Source organism: Corvus hawaiiensis, chromosome 7 (genome assembly GCF_020740725.1).
Source record: "Corvus hawaiiensis isolate bCorHaw1 chromosome 7, bCorHaw1.pri.cur, whole genome shotgun sequence".
NCBI classification, from domain to species: domain Eukaryota; kingdom Metazoa; phylum Chordata; class Aves; order Passeriformes; family Corvidae; genus Corvus; species Corvus hawaiiensis.
The window spans coordinates 34,071,017-34,092,127 of record NC_063219.1 but is presented as its reverse complement, the minus strand read 5'-3'; the positions used below and the strand labels follow the sequence as shown (position 1 = coordinate 34,092,127).

At 38.0% G+C, this 21,111-nt stretch overlaps 1 protein-coding gene across 1 annotated transcript in view; it reads left to right on the top strand.

Moving 5' to 3' along the window:
- The window catches only part of TMEM163 (transmembrane protein 163), a 90,104-nt gene that overhangs the window by 33,468 nt on the left and 35,525 nt on the right, over nt 1–21,111 (top strand). The gene's annotated exons all lie outside the window — the stretch shown is intronic.

Sequence of the window (21,111 nt, the reverse complement as noted above, 5' to 3'; positions counted from 1 at the left end):
CCTGGAACAGACCTGGCACTTCTATGCCTTGGAAATAATGGAGGAGGGTATGCCAGCCACCAGCTGGAACAGTCAAGAACAGCAGCCAGAGCTCTGTGCCATGTTTTGGTTAGCTGGGAGTAGGTGAAGGAAGAAAACTCTGCTGCTGCTAGGATAAGTCTGACAGCTCCTTCTTCCTGTTTCATCCTTTCTGGCTGCAGATGTCGAATTTGGGTAAGTAAGTAGCAGTTGGGAGAGATTCACTGCTTATAGATGCAGTCTCTGGGTGGACATGGAGAAACTCAAACCCCGGAACTAGACAGCTCTTATGTCAATTTAACTGTGTGAGGGAAAGAAAGGAAGTGAAAGAAAGTCTGTAAGAATGAATATTTATAATTGCAAGGATGGAAAAATAAGGTTTCTTCAAGCACACAGTCTGATAGTGCTTGTTTATTACCTCATGTCCAGCTCTAATGGAAGCAGTAGTTCAATATTTCTTGTTCAGCCCATTTGACCTGTATATTTACTCATTTTGATACCTTTATTTATGTGGCATTGCAAAAAGCATGTAGGCAGCATGAGTGCGTAGAAAATGCATGTCCTCCAAACCCCAGAAATACTGATAAAGTTGTAACCTTGCCCAAATACATCAGAATCCTCAAATTTCAATTCATTGCCACAGAATTTTGATCACATGCAAAAGTTATTGTGCACTTTTTAGTGGCAGCAACCATGATGTGTGAAAAGGGATTGTCAAAATACATATTACATACCAGGATATGAGCTGTTCTGGCAGAATGAATCCTGTTAGCATCGTATGACTATATCCTATCCCCATGTTAATACTTTTTAGATGTGGCAGAAAGGGCTGCATGCTTCAAAAGCACCATCATGTAGCATCCTAAGACTGCCACAAATAGCATTTCATTACTAAGGAAGTGGCAAATATGTCTTGCTTGAATTTCATGTCAGGATGAAACATTAGAGGTAAAACTGACTGATTAGTTAGTTCTTAGTAGGGAGGTTTATGAGGGAAAATTCCCACCCAGGCAAATGTATCTTTTTAGGAAGAGACTACATGGAAAATAAGCGTCATTTAAGAAATGGTGCTTGGTCATTATAAGTGCAAAAATCCCTCCTGTGTCTATCCTTAGCTCTGCTAGCAGAATGAAAAAGAAGGAAATTCTCACAGCTAATAAATGACACACAGGTATTAGACATCACACTTATTTTTTGTGTTTGTTTACAAATCTGTCAAGGAGTTGCTTAAACACGCTTTTTAGTGAAATAATCTTATTTTAAAGTCCTGTCTGGTGTTGGATGAGTTTGAAGGCTGACAGACCTTGGGTGCTCTGTTGCCCAGAGCAGTTAAAGCAAGTAGGTTGTTACACCTGGCATGTTGTGGTTGAAGGATTCCAGAGCATCTGTGAGGTATTACCATATTGCTCTTCACATAACATTCCAGGTTTCTTAGAGGTCTCAGGATTTCTTTTTTTGTTTTTTAATTTCTTCTATGTGTTTTTTTCATATGCTGAAAACCTACTGAGGATAATTAGCAAATAATCCTCTGAAAGATTATCTAATTAATGGAAAATTGGAGTCTTGCAGCTTGGCTCTAGAGATGAAAGGAACCTATGTGTCTGTGTGCACAGTGGCCCCGTGTTCATTCCTTAAAGGATTTCAGGGATGTAAAGTGATAGGTTGGGAAGGCTTTAAATCTTTTCATAATTAACCTATAATCCACTAAAATAATGAGAGAGAGTGTTACATATAAGAATTTGGGTAATCTTAGCCAATTTAAAGGAGATATTAAACATGGCTGAAATTGCCAGTTTCTGTGGCAGAATCAGGACTTCTACTTGACACTTATTTATTGGTGACATTCATCAGGATCCTTTCTTTAATGCTTATTATGACTAAATGACTTATTTTTTACCATCATATTTAAGATCAGCAAATTTTGCACCATGTCATGTGCCAAAAAACGCTATGCTCATAAGCTTGATATTTTCTACCAAAATTAACTTAATCAGAAAAAAAAAATTGTATTTCAAGATTTTATTAGTTTGCTTAATCAAATCTTTATTTCAGTGATGATAACTGATGTGTTAATATAGATTAAGAGTCCTGGGAGAGTAAACTGAAATCTCCCTCCCCACCAGCAGCTCCAGCCCTGCACGTGCCTTCTTTTGTGACTTGCAGGTTTGGGGTGGGAGCAGGTTTTCAAATGTAAATGAGATAATCCTCATTAGATGAAAACTGTTCATTTCAATGCGGTTTTGGAATAACCTCTTGGCCTTTTCCTCTCAATCCAAATCACATCATGGCACAGGCAGAGGCTGCCACGCTGTTCAAACAGCAAAGGGCTGAATCTGATGCAGAGGCACATCCTCTCAGAAGGAGCAAGTGTTGATTGAACACATTTGCTGAACATCCCTTGAGCCCTGCAGCTCTGTTTATAGTACTTGCCTTTGCTCTGGAGGGAACTGATTAACTCTATTTAAATGCTACAGCAGCCGCCAAAAGTGGGCCTGAAAGAAAAATGAGAAGATGAAATATCTATCTGCCTATCTATAAATAAAATGCAGGGAATGATTAAAGATGAGTCTGACCTTATTTAATGCATTTCCTTATAGATCTTTACAACATTGCTGCGTATTTGCCAACAAAAGTACCCTGCTCCCCAGTGTCATCTGATTCTGCAATATATATGTACAAGTAATAAAAAATATAAATATGTGTTATCAGGCATATCAAGCTCCATACTCTCTGCATGGAAAGGAGGGGACAGGGTAGAAAGCTCACAAAAGAGGCTGGTTTCTGTAGTGGGTGGTTTTGCATTATAATGCCTATGTGGAGGTCTTCATAGGCCTTTGCAGTGGAAAACTGATTTTTTTTAAAGGCCTGGCTGTTCTTTTTTCTCTTTGCTTACATATTTGTTCTTAAACTATTTTAATCGAACAGAAAACTAGGATGATCTAATTTATTTCTGGGTTTGTCTCAAACACTTTTATGAATGTAGCATTAAAAATAATGGAATCACTGTTACAGGTTTACAAGTACATGCTTTAAAACTCAGATAGAGACAGATGGGAGTGTTATTATCCTGAAAAGCTGTTCAATGTTTATGATTAATATCCTAAAGGAATTAAAAATTATAATATCCAAAACTGTTAATTGGAACTCTCCACAAAATACTCACTTTAGAATATTGAGACATTTGGAAAAAAAAATGACTTGACATACCTTAAGTTTCTTAGTTGAAATAAGTTATTGTGAAGGTCTTTCTTTCTGATACGCCTGAATTTTTCAGGACTGAAAATTAGTTGAAACTGCCCTTGTCCATGCTCAAGATACAGAAGTTTTTACTGTGCTGCTTCTCATAAAAAATATTAACATTTCTCTGGTTTGCACTGTTGAAATTCTTCAATGTTCAATGAATAACAGTATGACTGATCTGTGTAATATTTCTTCCTCTAATAAAACTAAGAGGAATACTGCCCCCATTCCACAAACAATAGCTGCAAGAGATATAGTCAAGATTTATGTTCATTTATGCAATATTTAAAGTAAGAGCACTTTGCAGCATGGGGACATGTCAGTGTTGTCATGGTAACAGATGAAGATGTGGCAGGATGGATGAAGCAGGGCTCAGCCTTGCCCAAGCTGGGGCCAAACCTCACCTGTGGTTTGGAGCCTCTCACCTCACGAGCTGAACTGTGCAGCTCTCGCTCTGCTGGGGCAGCAGATGCTGTGGTAGGTGTGAAAAGGAGAAGCTTGGCCTTGGGGGGTGAGTTTGAGGATGTTTTAAGCCTCCACACAATTTCCCTTGTTTTCCCCCACTTGAAGCATTTTGTGCTGGTGACACAAGGCTGGGGCCTTAGAAAGGATCTGCTGGTGATGGGTGCTGACAAGTGTGACTGTTCTTGCCTTTGATGGTTTAGGCCAGCTCTACTTCTTCCATTCTGTGTTTCCACAAGTGTCACAAATGCCAAATCTGTCAGCTCAGTTCGGTTTACCTTCCCTCCTCCCAGTGCATGTATAATTGTGCCTACACATACATGGAAAACACATGGGAGCGTTTGTTTAGCACTTTTCCTGAGCTAAACTGTCCTTTTTTTCAGTTGGAAGATGCATACAAGTGGCTAGTTTGCATTTGATTCTATGTGAATTCTGCTTTGTACTTGCTTACATCTTCTCATATCCTTTGTAACACCTCGGGGCTGAGGGAGTGGTTTTGGCCAGTTGTTTTAATTGTGTTTTTTCTTTGCTTGAGTAGCTTTGGGGATGGTGCTTGTTCTGCAGTAATTCCAAGGGAATTCCACAAGGGAAGACAAGAATACATAGTTGTGTAAATTTCATGTTCTCGTAATGGAGTTATGTGTCACAAGAAACACATTGCACTAAAATCTGTTACAGAGAGGACCTGCATCTTTAAAGTAACATCAAGGTATATCATTAATTGACCAGACTCTTTAGGAAATCACCTCATCTCCTCAGGACTTGCTATGCAGACACTCCTCTGTCTTTTAATGTTTATAATAATCTGTACAAACCTGTGCAATGACATTATACAGGGTTTCCTTTGATGCTGTTTCTAGATATTTTTATTCAGACAATATTTCTGTCTAATTGTAAAATAAAAGGTGAGTTACATATTGTTCCTCAAGCTACATTAGGAATTATTTAAGGAAGAAAGGATATTTTCATTATCCTTGCTGTGATAAACTTTTACATGGATTCTTAAGGAGTTCTTTTGAAGTTTAAAGATGGACCAACACCTTACTGATGTGCTTTATTTTGACAGTTATTTTGCCTATGGATCAGAACTTTCTCACAGAGTTAATTTTATAAGGAATTGAATCTATAAGGAATTGAAAATGTTCTTGGTATGGAACTGAACAAATTTAATGTGGTGCTGAGAGGAAGCAGATGCTGTACATCCATTTCAGGTCAGCTGCCAGAAATTTAAAAAAAAAATTTAGCACAAGCAGATTTTTTTACTTTTCTGAGAATTTGTCTGAACATAACAGGGTATTAAAGGCCCAGCCCCTGGTTATTGTCAGATCCAAATTTGCAAATAATCAAAGTGATTGTAAATAATTAACCTTTTCTTCAGGTGCAAAAATCTGGATCTGTGTATTGCTGGATGCCAATTCAGACTTCTGTCTAAATCTGCCAAACTGTGTGTTTTAGATAGGTGGAACCTGAATTATAAAGGGAAACCAGATTGGCACAAACAGCCAATTTGAATGAATGATAAATGTCTAATTTTACTGAGTATTTATAAAATTGTTTCCATTTGTTTGTGCATATATTCTTCTGGCTGTCTCAATGAACTTTTCTTTCTGAGACTGCTTTCCATGGTACCTGTCATGAAATTAATCATCTGGCCTGTGTTCAGCACTGCAGTTCCCAAATGCCAACACCTGTTTTTACAATTTCTTTCACAGTAGAATTTAAGAATTCATTGATTGCATTTGCATCAGTATGAAGCTGCAGACTTTTAATCCTGAATTTGTTAAAGAACATCAAAGATATGGATCAAATAATCACTGTTTCTTGTTGTTTCATGACATAAAATAATAGCAGCAACAATTGAGAGAATAATTTGTATTAATGTACAGAATGAACAAAAATCATTCACGATTTTGTTTAAAGTTCTTGCCAGCATATTTACTTGACAAGTCCTGATAAGTACCTTTTACTCCTTTGTTGTATTTTCTTTTGAGTAAATGCTTCAGTTGCAGCAAAAGCAATAATTGGTCAAAAATCATTACCCAGTTCTTAAGGAAGTGGCTTATTTTGGACCCTACTTCATCAGTATAAAACACCAACAAGTCATTGTCTATTGAGACTCTGATATTGAAAATATTTCCAATTAAATTAGTGTTAATGAAAGTGTTCTGTAAATGCATGTGAGTCAGTAATTATCAGATCTCTGTGCTCAGATATCCAGCAAGGTTCCAGCTGAGATGAGCTCTGGGCCAGTCCAGCACTGGAGACCAAACTTGGACAGTGTGGATGCAAGCCAGAGTCATGGGGAGGAGATATTTGAGCTACTAATGGGCAAGATTAATTTTATAAATAATTTTAATTGTACGAGAACAGGCGAACACAGGTACTTCCTTTCTAGTCTGGAAATGAGAAGAATATTAAAAGCCATGCCAGTAATGAGTTTGCTCATAATTCCCATTGTAACGTTTGTAACCTGTTGATCTGGTTGACCAGAAGCACATCTCCAACAGTGAAATCAGGTAGGAATCAGTGTTGGCTTTAACACACAGCTGGCCAGGTAGGGGTCTGTCATTTTGTTCCTGTTATGGCTTGTGGCAAAAGCAGATTCCAAAGAAGTCCTTTGTACAAAAGAGGGATGCTTTTGCTATGCCTTCCTGGGAAGATCATGCATCTGAAGCAAACAAATGAAAAAAAGTAAATAAATGGAATCTTTAGAGTATGATTTAGGCTTTTGATCCTTCTGAATTTTCCTTGTGACTGTGATCCATCAAACAGCGTTCAGGATTTTGATTACATCAGTTTGGAATGTCTGTTGAAAGTGAACTGCCATTCCAAGAGGCCATTTGTGTACCAGAGTTTTGGATAACACAGCTGGGAGAGTTGTGCCCCAAGATCCCTCCTGGATAGTTTGTACACTCTTGTGGCTGATAACTCAAAATACTATGCTAATGCTAAATGCCACAGAAAGTGGACTTATAGCATACCTGGTGACTGATCCTGAACCATGGCTCTTCTTTTTTTGGTCATATATTTATGAAAAAATGAAAAGGAGGCCAGAAATTAAATAAGTATTTTCTTTGAAATGACAAGCCCATAGATACATGCATATTATAAAGATTGGTTTCTGTGCCATAGGACAGAATGGGACACATGGGAGATTGCAAATCCATTTTACAAACGTTGTTAGGGTTAACTGTCTGCAGTGTGTATGTTCAGAATGATCCCCTCCTTTCCTGCACAAGGATACATTCTTGCTGCAGAAGAAATTTCAGAATTGTTCTAAAGCCCTTTCAAGACTTTATGTGTGAACTGTGACTAATCTCATGGCTTCCATCTGAAGCAGCTGTGTCATTCCTACTTCCTACCCCAGAGAAGCCTCAGCTCTAACTCTGAATTAACTTTTTTCTCTCTGGAGATTTCTTTCAGTTGCCTTTTCTTAATTTTATTTTTTGGCAAAAGGAAATAGTGTATGGCAGCATATTTTTTAAGAGATAGTATGCAAAAGGAAGTAATCAGGATACTTAAGAAGCTGTTAAAAATTCTCATTTGAAGAAAAGATATTATCTTTCAGCATTTCAAACATATGTTTGCAAAATAATGTTTTCACTTGTAAGTATTCTTTTATCCAGCACTGTCATTGATCAAGTTATCTCAATAATTTCCATGGAAATTTTTAGACTTCTTTACTACACTCTATTCAAAATGGGAAATTTTAAATTTTGGTGGAGTGTTACAAGCACAGACAATTGTATGACGGGAAGATAATCAAGTAGTATAAATAACAAGCATGTCTGAGGAACTTGGTGTAAATCTACACAGTCTGAGACTCTGTGTATGCATAGAGTCCCATGTATGCAATCACCTCCTATGTATGCAGTCAAGTTACCATGAAATAGACAGTGAGGTGAATTTAGAGTACTCCGAAACTCACTGTAATTCTCTTTGCACAGGTGACAAAAAGTAACTTGTTCCTTCTGCTTTCCAAAAGTAAGCGACTATTAACATGATAATATAATTGACTTGTTTGCATGTTGCAATATCTCCTGAGCTGGTATGCTTGGGGTAAAGGGAAAGTACTTGTTAGCCTCTTCTATAACAAGAGTACAATGATAACTAACTCATGTGCTTGCACACATTACCTTCAGATCATTTACATTCATTTTACACTGCTGATTTTTTTTTCTTGATTTTTCTCTTAAAGTGGCTGCATGAACTTGCTGCAGTCTTTTTTGTGCTGCTGCAAAGCAGAGTTAGCATTGTTTTATGGCCCTGACCACCAGGCAGCTGGAAGGATGAGTAAGAGCAACCCAGGGAAAACAGTACAGTAATTTGTAAACTTAAAAGGATGTCTCACCTGTGGGGGAGGCTTTGAGGTCATCGAGAGCAGTGGCTGAGCTAACACAATTAGAGCTGTCATTGAATATGAAATACCTGTTCTGGCTTGGAAGGCTTTGCAGAAGGAACACGTTTCCCTCACCAGGCAGCAGGCGAGGGAAATCACGAGTGGAGTCACAAGTGAATCCACCTGGGGCAGCGGGGCTTGCGTCATTCAGGGACCCAGGCTGGGGCTGCACCGGTGCATCGGGCCAAGGAAGTTTAAAGCCTCGCCTTGCCAAGGAAGGAAAACACCAACTCTGCCACAGTGGGAATAGTGAGCAAGGCATGGTTGGTCTATCTGCAGTGCTACAGTAGTGTTACAATTCTCAGGCATCACAAAACCCACCACTTCTACTAAATTAATCTCAGGTTAAGGGTCAGGATTGGTGACTGCAAATCCAGACCCACTGGATTTTTTTAAGTACAAGACCAGCATTCTGGTGTTAGTAATTCTAGGTTTCTCCTTTTTTAAACCAGCAAGTATTCTCAACATAAATAATTTACAAATGAATAAAGAAAACCAGCACAAACCCATCATTACTGATATATGGAGCCAGAGAATAGTAGATACTGGCTGATCTCTAAAAGGAGAGCAGATGAAGATCTAAGAATGATAAAAGTGTGTGCGCATGTTTGGGTTTTTTGCTTTCAATAACCTGAAAAAATATTTTAAAAAATATAGTGCTGCCAAAAATTTTAAAAACTTTTGCTGTGTCATATTGTTGGAGACATTTTAACCCATTTAAAGTTAGATCCATTTTCAGAAGGGCAACTGCAGAGATCTTGAAACCGGATTTTCAGAGACTATGCTTATCATCTCAGAAAAATTAAGTCAGGATATTTTAGATGATTCCATGGATTGTTGATGCTTAGTGTCTTCCACTGAAAAGTAATTTGGATTCCAAGTGAAGTGCCTATCAACTCTGCTTTAAACATTCCCTGTATACTGACACATAAAATTTTCTTCTTAGTTTTGAAGGCTGCATAACAGGAAAGAAAAGCAAAAAGATCAACAGCAGAAATTCTTTGTTTGTTAAAAAAATACATATGTGTTGCCTGACATAATAGGTTTTATGCTGGGAATATGTTTGCAAGGCTTTTCAAGAGCTTACTCCTTGGAGTAGTTGTGCATGGAACGGAAAAAAACAATTGATGGAGTTTGAGTTTTATTGACCTGATTATGTATTGTAAATAGCAGTGTACAACTTTGTAATATCCCCCTATCTTATCATCCCGTTTTTTATGATATTATCTGGACTGTTATCTGTCCAGAGAAATTAAGCTCATATCATCAGAGATGACTGCAAGTCTTCTGTTAACTTTGATCAGAATTAGCAGAAGGTATGTCAAGCCAATTACTCTAAAATTGGACAGATGCAGAGCAGTGTGGTATGTCAGTCACTTGGTGGGTTTTCTTTTAGTTTTACAACTCTGTATCCATCAGGGAAGCTCTTCCCAGTCTTTGAACTGCTGGATATGATTCCCTATTGCTGGCTGTTGTCAAGACTGTGCAACTGGAAGAAAACTGCCAACAGTTTTTAAAAGTTTTTGTTAGAAAATGTGCATTACAGGTTTGCAAGATAGTTTATTTAGAATTACTGCATTTCAAAGCTACTAACAGGGCTTGTTTTAAAAAACACAGAACAACAAAAATTTGTTAGTAAGGCTCATATTTCATTTTAATTTTTGCTTAATGACTTGGAGCTCACAGCTAACATAATACACTGGGTTTGCTCTCGAGCTGTAGACTAAGCCTGAGTGGAGAGCTATTTTATGTGTGCAGTGTGTCTGTGGTATCCTTGCTGTCAGAGCATCTTCATGCTGCAACACTGAAGGAGGATTGATGACAGGGTTCTTTATTGCAGCCCTTAGCAATAGATTGTTGAGATTAACACATTGTCTGAGGAAGAGATTTGTCTGAAGGGCCTGCAATTCCTCCCTACAGTTACATTCAACAGAGAACCAGCAGAGAGTTGTTTCTCTCCCAGGAAGGTTTGTTTATATTTCAGCTTTGAAAGATAAAAGACAGCACAGATAATTTACTTTTTAAATTTTTCTTCCTGACTTTTTATCTATTTAGCAGAATTGTTTGTGTTCAGAACTTGACTGTTTAATTAAGTTTGTCCAAGAAGGGTGAATTTTCACTGCTTGGTGATTTTTATTAAAGGAGCATAATAATCCACTTCAAATTTGAAGATTTCCTGGCATTCCAGCAGCTGTAGGACAAGTAGAGCCAGGGTCTGCTATCTTTTAGTTAGTGAGCTGAAATCAATCCATTTTACTTGAGTTACCTGGGCTATTTCACTGCTTTGTGCAAATAACATAATCTTCCCTATCAGAGAATTAAATGTTATTTTGATCATGACCCATGATAAAATACATGGAAACAGGTGATAAAATCTGCCATTTGGTCTAACTGAATGAACAACATAACATTTTCAGTCATCTCTTTATTTCCAGTTATCTGACCATAGAAATCAGTTTATAGTGTAACAATCTAAGTGATAAACTGCCACAAATTATCTGACAATACAGTAAATATAAATAAATATTGATAGGACAGTACTGAGATTAAATTATGAATAAACATGCTGATTCAGAGAGACTATTGTTGTTTTGGCATTTTGTAGGTTTATTAGCAAAGTGGACCAGTAAAATGTATTGTAATTGTGATAGCTTTCCCAATTTACCCTCAGTTCCAAAATATCTATTACTTTATTCCAATATAACTCTTCCAGGTGTGAATTTTGGTGCTTTGTCAAATATACCACATAAAGAAATTCTTGAACATACTGACCAGTAGAGAGACTACAAGTGATTTTATGTTTTTAAAACTGCAGATTCTTAGAGTGTGGGAACAGCTCTGGGAGAGATTTACTAGTTTAAGATGTTACATGGTAGGAATTGAACCCTCACTTGTTAAAACTGAAGATTAAATTGAAGGATTTAATGGGGTATGAGGAGCTGTGAGGAAGCATGTATAGGTGTCCTTAGCATGACATGCTGTGTTCTTAACTTCTGAGAATAGGTCCTCACGCTCCTACATGCAAAAATGGGCTGGAGAAGTCTGATCAGGTGTCCTTTCCCACAGCCAGTGGAGATATCTAAATTTTTTTACATCAAAAAGCAACTTTAAATTGGAATTCCGTGTAGATGTGTATGTAAAACCAGGTTTTAAAGTTTCTGCTGTAAGTCACTGAGATGCCTGGGATGGTGCATTTCTAATCTCCCTTTATAAAAGGAAAAGTCTCTAAGATTGTGCTATATGCTGGCAGCCAGCTTAATTGTACTTGGCAGCTTGTTTTGGCTCTGGAGCTGCTCACTAGCCTTCTAATTAAATAGGGGTGCCCTGATACGTGTCTTGTCTCTGAAATCCATAGGGATGATGAAAAAGGCTGTGAAGGCAACTAATTATCTTTCAACAACCTATACTTTTCAGTTTGGATCTTCCTTGGTTTTCATATTTCTAAGTTCATTAAAATGCTCAGAGAACAAACATTTCATATGAGATGAACTGTCATGAGTGTGAATTTCTTCTGGTCTTGTGCTCACACACACCTTGTTCCATTCTTGGCACGTTCAGGAGAGCCATGCATAGAGAAATGAATATAAATCTCCAGTTTTGGTTTTGGTCAGGTGTGGATGGGCTCCAACCAGAGCAGCAGCCTTAGGTTTCTAAATCTCAAATGTAGAAGTGAAGAGATTTTTTTCTATTTCTGTTTATCCCCCTCAAGAACAGCATTGCAAGAAAACCACCTGTGAGTTAAGGGAGGAACCAGACAAAAATATCAAGGACAATGCCAAGCAAATATCTTCTTTTACCTTCATAAAAAAATGGAACACAGATAAGTGGTTATACTAGAAATAGTTTTTTAAAAAAAGTTTCAGCCTGCCTCTATGCTCTCAAGTACCTGAGTTTGAATGTAATTTTTTAACAGCTCTTTCTTATAATTTTTTAGGGCGTATTCATTATTTGGTGTCCAGCTGACAGTTTTGTATGGACTCATTTTTCTCCGTTCCAAATCCAGAACTTTTCAAAGGAAGCTAAAATGAAGGATGCTTAAAATAGTCACCTATGCATTCATGGCTCCCACTGCATTTGTGGGAAAATAGACGTTTTTCAGCAGGACAAAAATGAGCTTTAAAAACCTATCACTGGAGTTGCACTAGTCACATCAGTGTCAGTAATTACAATTACATTATCCTAGTGCAAATTAAAGGACAATGCCAAATTATTTTGAAAATGATTTTTTTTTTCAGCACTTGATACACTTCTGAAGATGTGCTGTATTTCTCTGTAGAAGGAAATCTGCTTTGATTTTCAGAAGTCTGTTCAAATACGTTTAGTATAAAAATAGTCTCTCACAACTGTGGAGCTGTGGGAATGCCATAAAGCTCCTACAGATCGTTTCTAATTGGGTACTGTTTTCCATGGGTAAAGTTTGCAGGTCTAAAAGTTAAGGCAGTGCTTTGAGAATGTGAAATATCATAAAAGGCAGGACATAGCACTACACAGTTTATTTGAATAGAGAAGATATTCATGGTGCCTGCTGTCACTCTTTGCAGAATTACTCCATCCTTTCATACAGCAAAATGATTTTCCCTGCGTAACATCCTGGGCTGTGGAAGTACTTGCATCCCATTTCAGAGATAAGAATACTAGGAAAGGAAAAGTTTAAGGGTTGGCAGTATGGTGTGAGAAACTGTGCCAGCCACCTGGATCTACCTGCCTTTCCACACAGTTACACTCTCTCTTCAGAGTCCACTTCTTCTGGCTTATTAAACTTACTCTGTATCTCTGATCTTCAAATATCTCCTGTGGTCCCTGATCCAATTCTGTTTCCTTTCCTCTGAAATAAGAAAACTACTGTAATTGTTCAGTTTGTTTTATTTTTGAGGTAATTGTAAATAGAGTTACATGTCTATGATGACCTCAAAACCCGGAACTTCCTCCATACACATAGTGAAAACTTAAAATCCATACAATGAAATAGATTTTAATTTGTTGGAAAACCTCTCATGGTAAATACAAACTTTTGCTATGCATTTCTTCATCTGATTAGCTGCTTAAAATTTTACTGAAATTCTAGGGAAAATAGAAGAACTTTGTTCAAAAATTTGTATATTTACATGGAATTTCAGTGAAAATACTATTGTCTGGAAGGTTTCTGTTTGTTCATAAGTTGAAAATTCATCTGTGATGTATCATGGATAGCAGATACTAAGAAAGAGTCTTTACAGTCAATGAGGAAAAGTGAGAATTTAGCCAGTGCCTTTGTGAACTGGTTTTAAATTCTTACCATGGCTAAAATGTGTTTATTTTCTCTAAATTTAAAGACTGCTGGGAAGAATTGAACTGGAATAAACTTAAACCATAGATAGCATTTTTCTTTCTTATTTAAGAACTATATTTAAGCTACAGGACAAGTGTAATACTTCTAGAAATATAGATACTCTTCTAGAATATATGACAGAGTTAACCAAATCCTCTCTTCATCTGCATCCATGTTGCACTTCTCTCAGCCAGTTTATGTGGAGCAGAGGTTGGATTGCAGTGTGATTCCAGGTATTTAAAACTGGGTTGTGTCTGTCTGTCTGCTGCTCTGAGGATACTTAATTGTTTTTATTTTTTTTTAACAGCAGCACTGATTTGTTTTAATGCTCTTGATTTCTAAAATACCCCAACTTGCTCACAGTCAAGTTTGAAATAGGAGCATAAAAATAAATAAAAATAAGCAAAAATAAATTAAAAAATACCCTGAGTCTGGAGCTTTGGCTCTTGGACTTTTATGATATATTTCTTTTATTCTAAATTTGTCAAACTTCAAGTTGAGCATCTTTTTAAAATTAAACCAGTAGGCTTCTTTACAGGAATGGAGGCAAATCATCCTGTTGGGGCAGAGGATGCAGTTCTCACTGGTTATGTTCTTTTAAGTGTGCTGTGCTTCTAAATTAGCAGTATTTTAAGTGTGCTGTGCTTCTAAATTAGCAGTATTTTTTTTTTCTTACAGGCACCAATACACAGCCAATAGCACAGCCAATGATATTCATACATTCATTGTTGGTTGTGCTACAGTTCGCCTGAATCCTTGCATATAAATTCTATGTTAATACATCTGAGCTTTTGTACAATATCTCTCTTTAATTAACTTTTTGAAAGGATCTCTTCATCTTTCTAATGTGACCACAGGACAGGAACTTACCAGAACCTGAGAATAATGGCAGTGTTTCATCTCTTTGATTAACAATTCAAAACCTTCAATGACTGGTAAAAATGTTTAATCTGTGTCCAAGTTGTTACAGGTTTGAGGACACATTTATAAAACATGAGTTCGTTGAATCCCTATGAAGCTTCCAGAAACCCCTTTAGGTCAGATAAGGGTTTTCACCTCAGTGTCCTGGCTTAGTCTGTTAATTTTGTTTTAAACCAACTGGTCAGACTCCCAAGAACAGTTTTTTTCTTTTGTGCTGAGTATGACCTCAATGCTTCTCTTGCCTCCAGTCAGTAAAACAAAAAAATGGGAGAAATGTTGTGTTTGGAGAGTCTCTCAGGTCATTAAATCTAGATAACCCTTGTCTGGATACAGCAAGTTACAAATCTTGGCCAGAGGGCTTTAGAAACAGCTGTTGGATGTGTCTGATATCTCCCAACATTTGTGGTAATTTGTGGCTTTTTTAGCCAAGGCATCACTCCTTCCTTATCCCTGTTCAGGGTCAAACTGCTTCCTTTGGTTTTGGAATCTGGTTCCAGGCTCGAAATTACAAAGCTTGTGGATTGTAGGCATAAGCTGCAAAAAATTCCCTGGTAAATGTGCAGTTACAGGCATTTGCAACATTCTAGGCCATTTCAGTTGTTATATTTGGAGTTGGGGCATCAATAATACATAGTTTCATTAAAAGACAATGTGCTTTAATGTCATTGCAGTGAGTTATTTTGGGTGGTTCAAGTGACCCCATTTGAAATACAACAGATGAAACTATGCACCTGTATATTCAGTTGCAGAGAGTTTGCACCACATATCTAGCTGTTTTTTTATAGACCTAAAAGTTTCATTATATCTATTCTTAAATGCCAACATATGCATTTAGCATCCCAATAAAGCTCAACTGGAGCTGTAACATATGGGCCCTCTTTTAGTTCTGGCCCCCTGGAAAGCCAATACTAAATAAAAAGATCAAGTCCTCCTTTTCTCTGATATTTGTGTTCTTTTTTTCTTGAGATGATCTTGTTTGAAAACAGAAGGTTGGCACCTGAGAGAGGAAGCACGGGAGTGTGTGAAGCAGTGGGATGCCAGACAGGAGGGATCCTGCTCTCTCCTGTGCTTTACAGAGCACTTGCACATGCTGGAATATTGCTGGAATATTGCTCCTGCATGGGCTCTGAGCAGCCCTGGAAATTGCTGCTAACTCTGCCTGATGGGAGTTGCCTTTCCCTAAATAAATGGTTTCTGGTGTTCCTCTCTAGCTACGCTGGGAAAGACTGCCATACAAAATTGACAGCTCTGGTATAGTTGGCTGACCATTTATTAGTGCTCTACTCACTGAAGGGTTGCAGGGAAAGCTTGTTGTATACAGAAGATATTGCAGCAGCTGTTAAAAGATATCCCAGGATTCTTTTTTCATTTCCTGAAATCAGGAACAGATTTACAGTCAGTGTCTGTGTGTCTCTATCGTTCAGGGGCTTTATACCAGGCTTCTTTATATCGCTGGTGTGCTCAGTTTGCTGTGTACTACAGAGAAGCTGGGTCACTGTGTTCTCCACAAGGGTAATGTTTTCATCATTTGAAAAGTTATACCTTGTTTTCTGCAGTAGGATTATTTCATAGTTCAGGATTGGGCAGTCCTGTGAGTTTGCCCAGGCTGGCCCATTTGTGGGACATGCCAGTGGAGGCCTGGCTGCTCTTCTGGTGGCAAAAGGGAAGGTGAAAGCAAATCAAACAGAAGTGAATCTGCAGCCTAGGTAAGCTTTAGGTCTGGACTGCTTTGCTGTTCTTCGATCTTCGCTACTGTTGGTGAGCACCGTGGTATAATGAATAATCAGTTTCAAATGGAAACAAAAAACATGTAAGCAAAGGGAATTGACATTTCTGTCCAAAACCCACAAAAATAGGTTTTTAAAAATTCTAAAATTGAAATATTGAAAAATGAACTACTTAATCTAGAAAATTCTGAAATCAGCAATAACAACAACAGCAACAATAATAAGTAATTTAAAAAATTCTGCTAACGTGAACTGGAAAGAAATGTTTGGATTAAACTCAAAGGAAAACCTTTGCACAAAATCCTGAAACTTCCTTCTTCTAAAATAGTAATTGAGGAATACATTCAACTTATATATGCTGTAGTATTTCACTGAAGTAAATGAAGTTATGAAAGTTTGCAGCTGCTAAAGATTTGACCACTGCCAAGAAACAAGCAAAATAATTAACTGCATAATAGACAAGGAAAGACAATTATTCCTGGAAAACTTTACTACTACCAACAGCAAAATTTGTTGTCTTACTGAATCTCCAAATATTTTTGAGTTACCTTGAGGATTTTTTGTGGTTTCTTGGCATGACGATGATGCCCCAGGCAGTGGCAGAGCTGAAGACTTGATATCTGTCTCTAGAGCCTCGTTCACTCAGTTCCCAGAACGGAACTTCCCCAAGGATTGAAGTCTCCTAGGACTCTCCTGCAGTTCATTATGCAAAGTGTTGCTGTGACACCTTTCAGGCAGATGGAAAAATGAACCCTCTTAGGGACTTCTTTACAATTGGTCATAAATTCTAATGAGATGAAGATCCAGGTTTGACGAACATTAAATTTAGGCTTCACTTGGTAGATACATACATAAGAGTGTAATGGTGCTGAGCAGAAATACGGGTCTTTACCATGTTGATGCAATTATAAACTGAGAAAATGAGCCAAAGATTTTATATAGATAATGTTGGTACAAGTTTGCCAATTATTTTGGGATAGAAATATGGATCTAGGAGGATGACACTGATGGATAACTCTGGATCTACCCATGTAGATGAGATATCCGACAGACTTGTGTCTGAGATAATGAATGTGTTGCAGCCCTTTGCAGCTGATTGCAGAAATTTAATGAATGTGCATAAAAATCCTTAAATTTTGTTCAACTAGAATTTTGGGGAAGGGAGAAAGCACCTGAAGAAAGGCATGTGTACCTGTTGATCTGGGTCAGTAGTATTTTTAACAAGTATTAACATTATCAGACATGTCTGTTCTTTGCCTTCAGTTGTTGTGAGGGATTTTTAGAAAATACTGCTTATTTGTTTTTCTCTGCTTGGAATGGATTTATTTTGAAATATTTATTGTAACATTAGTTTTAGATGTTTTATCAACACTAGGCAATGAAAACAGACTATATTTCAGTCTCACTTCTGATTCAGCAGAACTTCCAGTTCCTCTTGCTCGTGACTGTACAACCTGCGAGATCTGCATGGTGATATAAGAGACATAAACCCACCACTTCCAGCAGTGTTCAAATTGCCTGTCTGATTTCTGCCAAGTGCAGGTCATATGCTTTTGAAACCTTGCTATTTTATGTGCTGACTTCCAAGAGTGTCTTTCAGAAAGACTAATTTCAAAGCAAACAGGACGGAGTGATTGTCCCATCTAGAGGAGCTGCCTAAAAATAACTTTGCCCTTTCTGAGTAGGTAAGAGGAGATTTCTATTACAGGTGGAGGAGCAGTTTTATGTGCCATCTCTCATTTGTAGTCAGATTCATCCCAAAATTTTTTTGTTTGAGAGACCTGGAGTCAGAGTTAATTTTCTGTCCTACTTCTTGTCTCCTACCTTTGTGCAAAAAGGTGCCAGGGTGCTCTCCCAGCTCACGGGAGGAAACAAGAGGTCCAGGGTAACTGCAGGGTCCTCAGCTTGGAGCAAATTTGAGCTGGATTAAACCTGCTGGTGCAGGCTAGATGTCTGGAAAGTTAAATTGGAATGATTTTGTGGAGTTAGGGCCCTAGTTACATGATTTTTTTCTGGGGCACATGAGAAGAATAAACCCCTCATTTTGTTGAAGGTAGAATGTGTGGGAAATAGGCTATTTTTAAAATTTGGAATCACTTTGAAACTGGTGGAGGAATTCCAGCAAAACCTGACCTATAGCCTGGCAGACTTTACAAATTGATATTGCTGTGCAGGTGGAGACAGTGGCAGATTTGTTGCTTACTGTGCTGGCTCTATTTTTAGCTTCTGACTGCTTGCAGGTTCTGTTTACAAATGTCAGGAAAATGCATTAGGATTATATGCTTTATTGTAGAGGTAATAAAATGTTGTCCAATTTAGCCAATAAAACAGCTAAAAGCAGGCTCCCACTGTCATGGCAGTGTGGCCTCACAGAGGTTTTAAGCTGCCTGCTCTGTTCTTTCCTCATTACTGGTTTCCCACCACTGTTCTGGCTCAATATGGAGATTAGGAATCTCTGGGGGTTTTTATTCCCATCTGGGAGTAGCTGAAAATGCACTTTGAGAAGAGGGAAGGTGAGGGATTAGCAAAAGCTCTGTGGCCCATCCATGCAGTGCCCTACTTCGCTCCTGGAGCCCAGCAATGATCCTGGAGGCAAAAGTACCGCTGATTATTCCTTTGCCCAGGGCTCTCAAATGCTTGGCTGCTAAGAAATACTTCCCTAAGAGTCCTTTCAGCTTCAGTGTCTGGAGGGGGAGCCAGCTGTTTTTAGTGGATGTGGTTGCTCTGTTGTAACCTGCATTTGCTGATACCTTGTAATCCAATATTACAGCTGCTTTCACTGCCACAGAGCCTGGATCCATGGACAAACTGTTTAAGCTGGGATGACTTACTGGGGAGCTTTAGGACTGTACTTGCCAGCTAGAAGTATTAATGTGCTTAAGTCAGGGCTGAAGGTGCTTTAACATTGTTATTTGACTCAGAAGGAAAAAGAAAAGGAAATGGGGTGTTTATTCCATTAGAAAACCAGTATGCCAATAAGTAATAAAAAAATACATCTTTGCAGTGCGTAAAAGGTCTTTATTACCTTTATTATGGCCTTTTACCACTACAAGTTAGTGTTGTAGGGTGCCAGTCCTAGTCATATTCACTAATTAGCAAAAAGGTTTGAGCAGACGTACGACACTGTTAGTTAATACTTGTTTTTCATTACTGTTTTAGATAGCTCAGGACAGACAGATTGTGTGTTACTGCTGTGATAGAATACATAAAATAAAAATAGTTCTCATGCTAAATTCCCTGTGCTTTAAATACATCAAATATGTCCCCTCAAGCCTCCTTAAGGTGTGGCTATCTGTATGCAGTTCATCACCCAGAGAAATTACATATTCATTTTTAAAGGAACCATACGGTTAGTTTGTTTTAAGTCTGGATCTGAGTTGGGAAAGAGACTGGCAATTTAGTAAAAACTGAGGAGATAATTCCACTAGAGAGGTAAGCTAGAAATAGAAGTAGGAGTAAAAGTGTTGCTTTGAGCTGCATCATATGAAAGCAGCAATGACAGGAACATTGCAAGTTTGTGTGTACCTGTGAATGCCCATATTTTTTTTTGCAGCTTCTGCAGATTTTGAAATTATATGCTTCTAAGGAGGCAGACAATGTAAATTTGATAGGCAATATATTATTATGCAGTGAAGTGTTGAAATTTGCAGATCACTGGCAAGTCTGACCAAGAAATACAGCTTCTTTTTTTATCTAGGGAATGGAGTGTGGGAAATGATGGTTTAAAAATGACAGGAAGATATAAATCTACACTGTTTCAATATTCTTCAACTTTGAGAAATTTGGAGTCTGGAGAGGAACCTTGATGACTTTTCTTTGTGTTTTGGCTAACTGTAATGATAAAATCCAAATATTTGTGACATCTGGCTTGCTCGTGACCACACCTAGGTGTTAGATCCCTAACAAAAGGGTTATTTTTTCCAAGAATTTAGTTCCTGTTTATCCAGATAAGTGCCACAGACCTGCAGCTTGCTGTTACTGAAAAGAACAGTCAAATCATAGTGTCTGTTCTGCCAAGTTGCTCTAAGGAACACTGAGAATTAGATATTGTGTTCATCAGCCTAAGATTGTCAAAGTCATTGATGAGTCTGTATTGTTTGGTTTATTTAGGGTTTTTTTTGTGCAAAAATGTGTCCTTCTTATTAAGTTAGCTGATATCAGTTCATAAAAAGAGTAGTCAAATCAATCTCTTAGGCTTTATTTCAAACCCTCTTAATACTGGAGCTAGAGTTCTGTGGGTTTATTCAGGGAGCACAGGTGGTCCTTCAGATGGTCCTTCTACAAAACACAGCAAGAAGGGTGGAGCTGCTCAGTGCCTGAGAGCTTGGCTGGGGTTGCTGTCAGCCTGGGAGCTGCAGTTTGATGAAGTCCCATCTCCAGGGGACCCCTCCTCCATGGCTACCTGCTTCTTCCCTGGTATTCCTCTGGGCTACTGAAGTATTTGTTCTGGCACAGGCTTTCCTAGAATTGGAAACTGAGGTGATGAAATTAGGATGTGAGGAGTAAAATTATAAAATTGGTGGTTTTTTCTAGGTATTAACTCATTTTTAGTCTTGTTCAGCTTTTAGAAGGTACTATGAGGTAAAAACCAGAGCTGGTCAAAAATATCAGTTTCCTACTGATATTTTTCCATTGGGAGCCACAGAAATGATGGGATCTGAAGCATTTCTTGGGGCTGCATGAGTTACCCTTGGGCTTTTTGTCAAAAAGATGGCACTCAGGAAGTCTCAATGGGCTTGTGTAATTTTCTGTCATCCAGATCAGGTGGCCTGAAACTCCTGGCTGGAGCCAGGAGCACTTTGAGATGTGTCAAGTTTTCTGAGAGTTTGATACTGTGATTTCAAAATGTTTTTGCTCAAATCTGCATCTAAAACACAGCTTGTTTCATAAACAGACTTTGTGAATGCTACTTGATCTCCCCCATTAGAGTTTTGGAAGAAATCTCTGGAGTGGCCTAACCATATCCTGCAGCACAAGGTCTTTATATAGACATTTTTTAAGTGTCTACATTTTTGGTCAGGTTGTTCTAGTGGGAA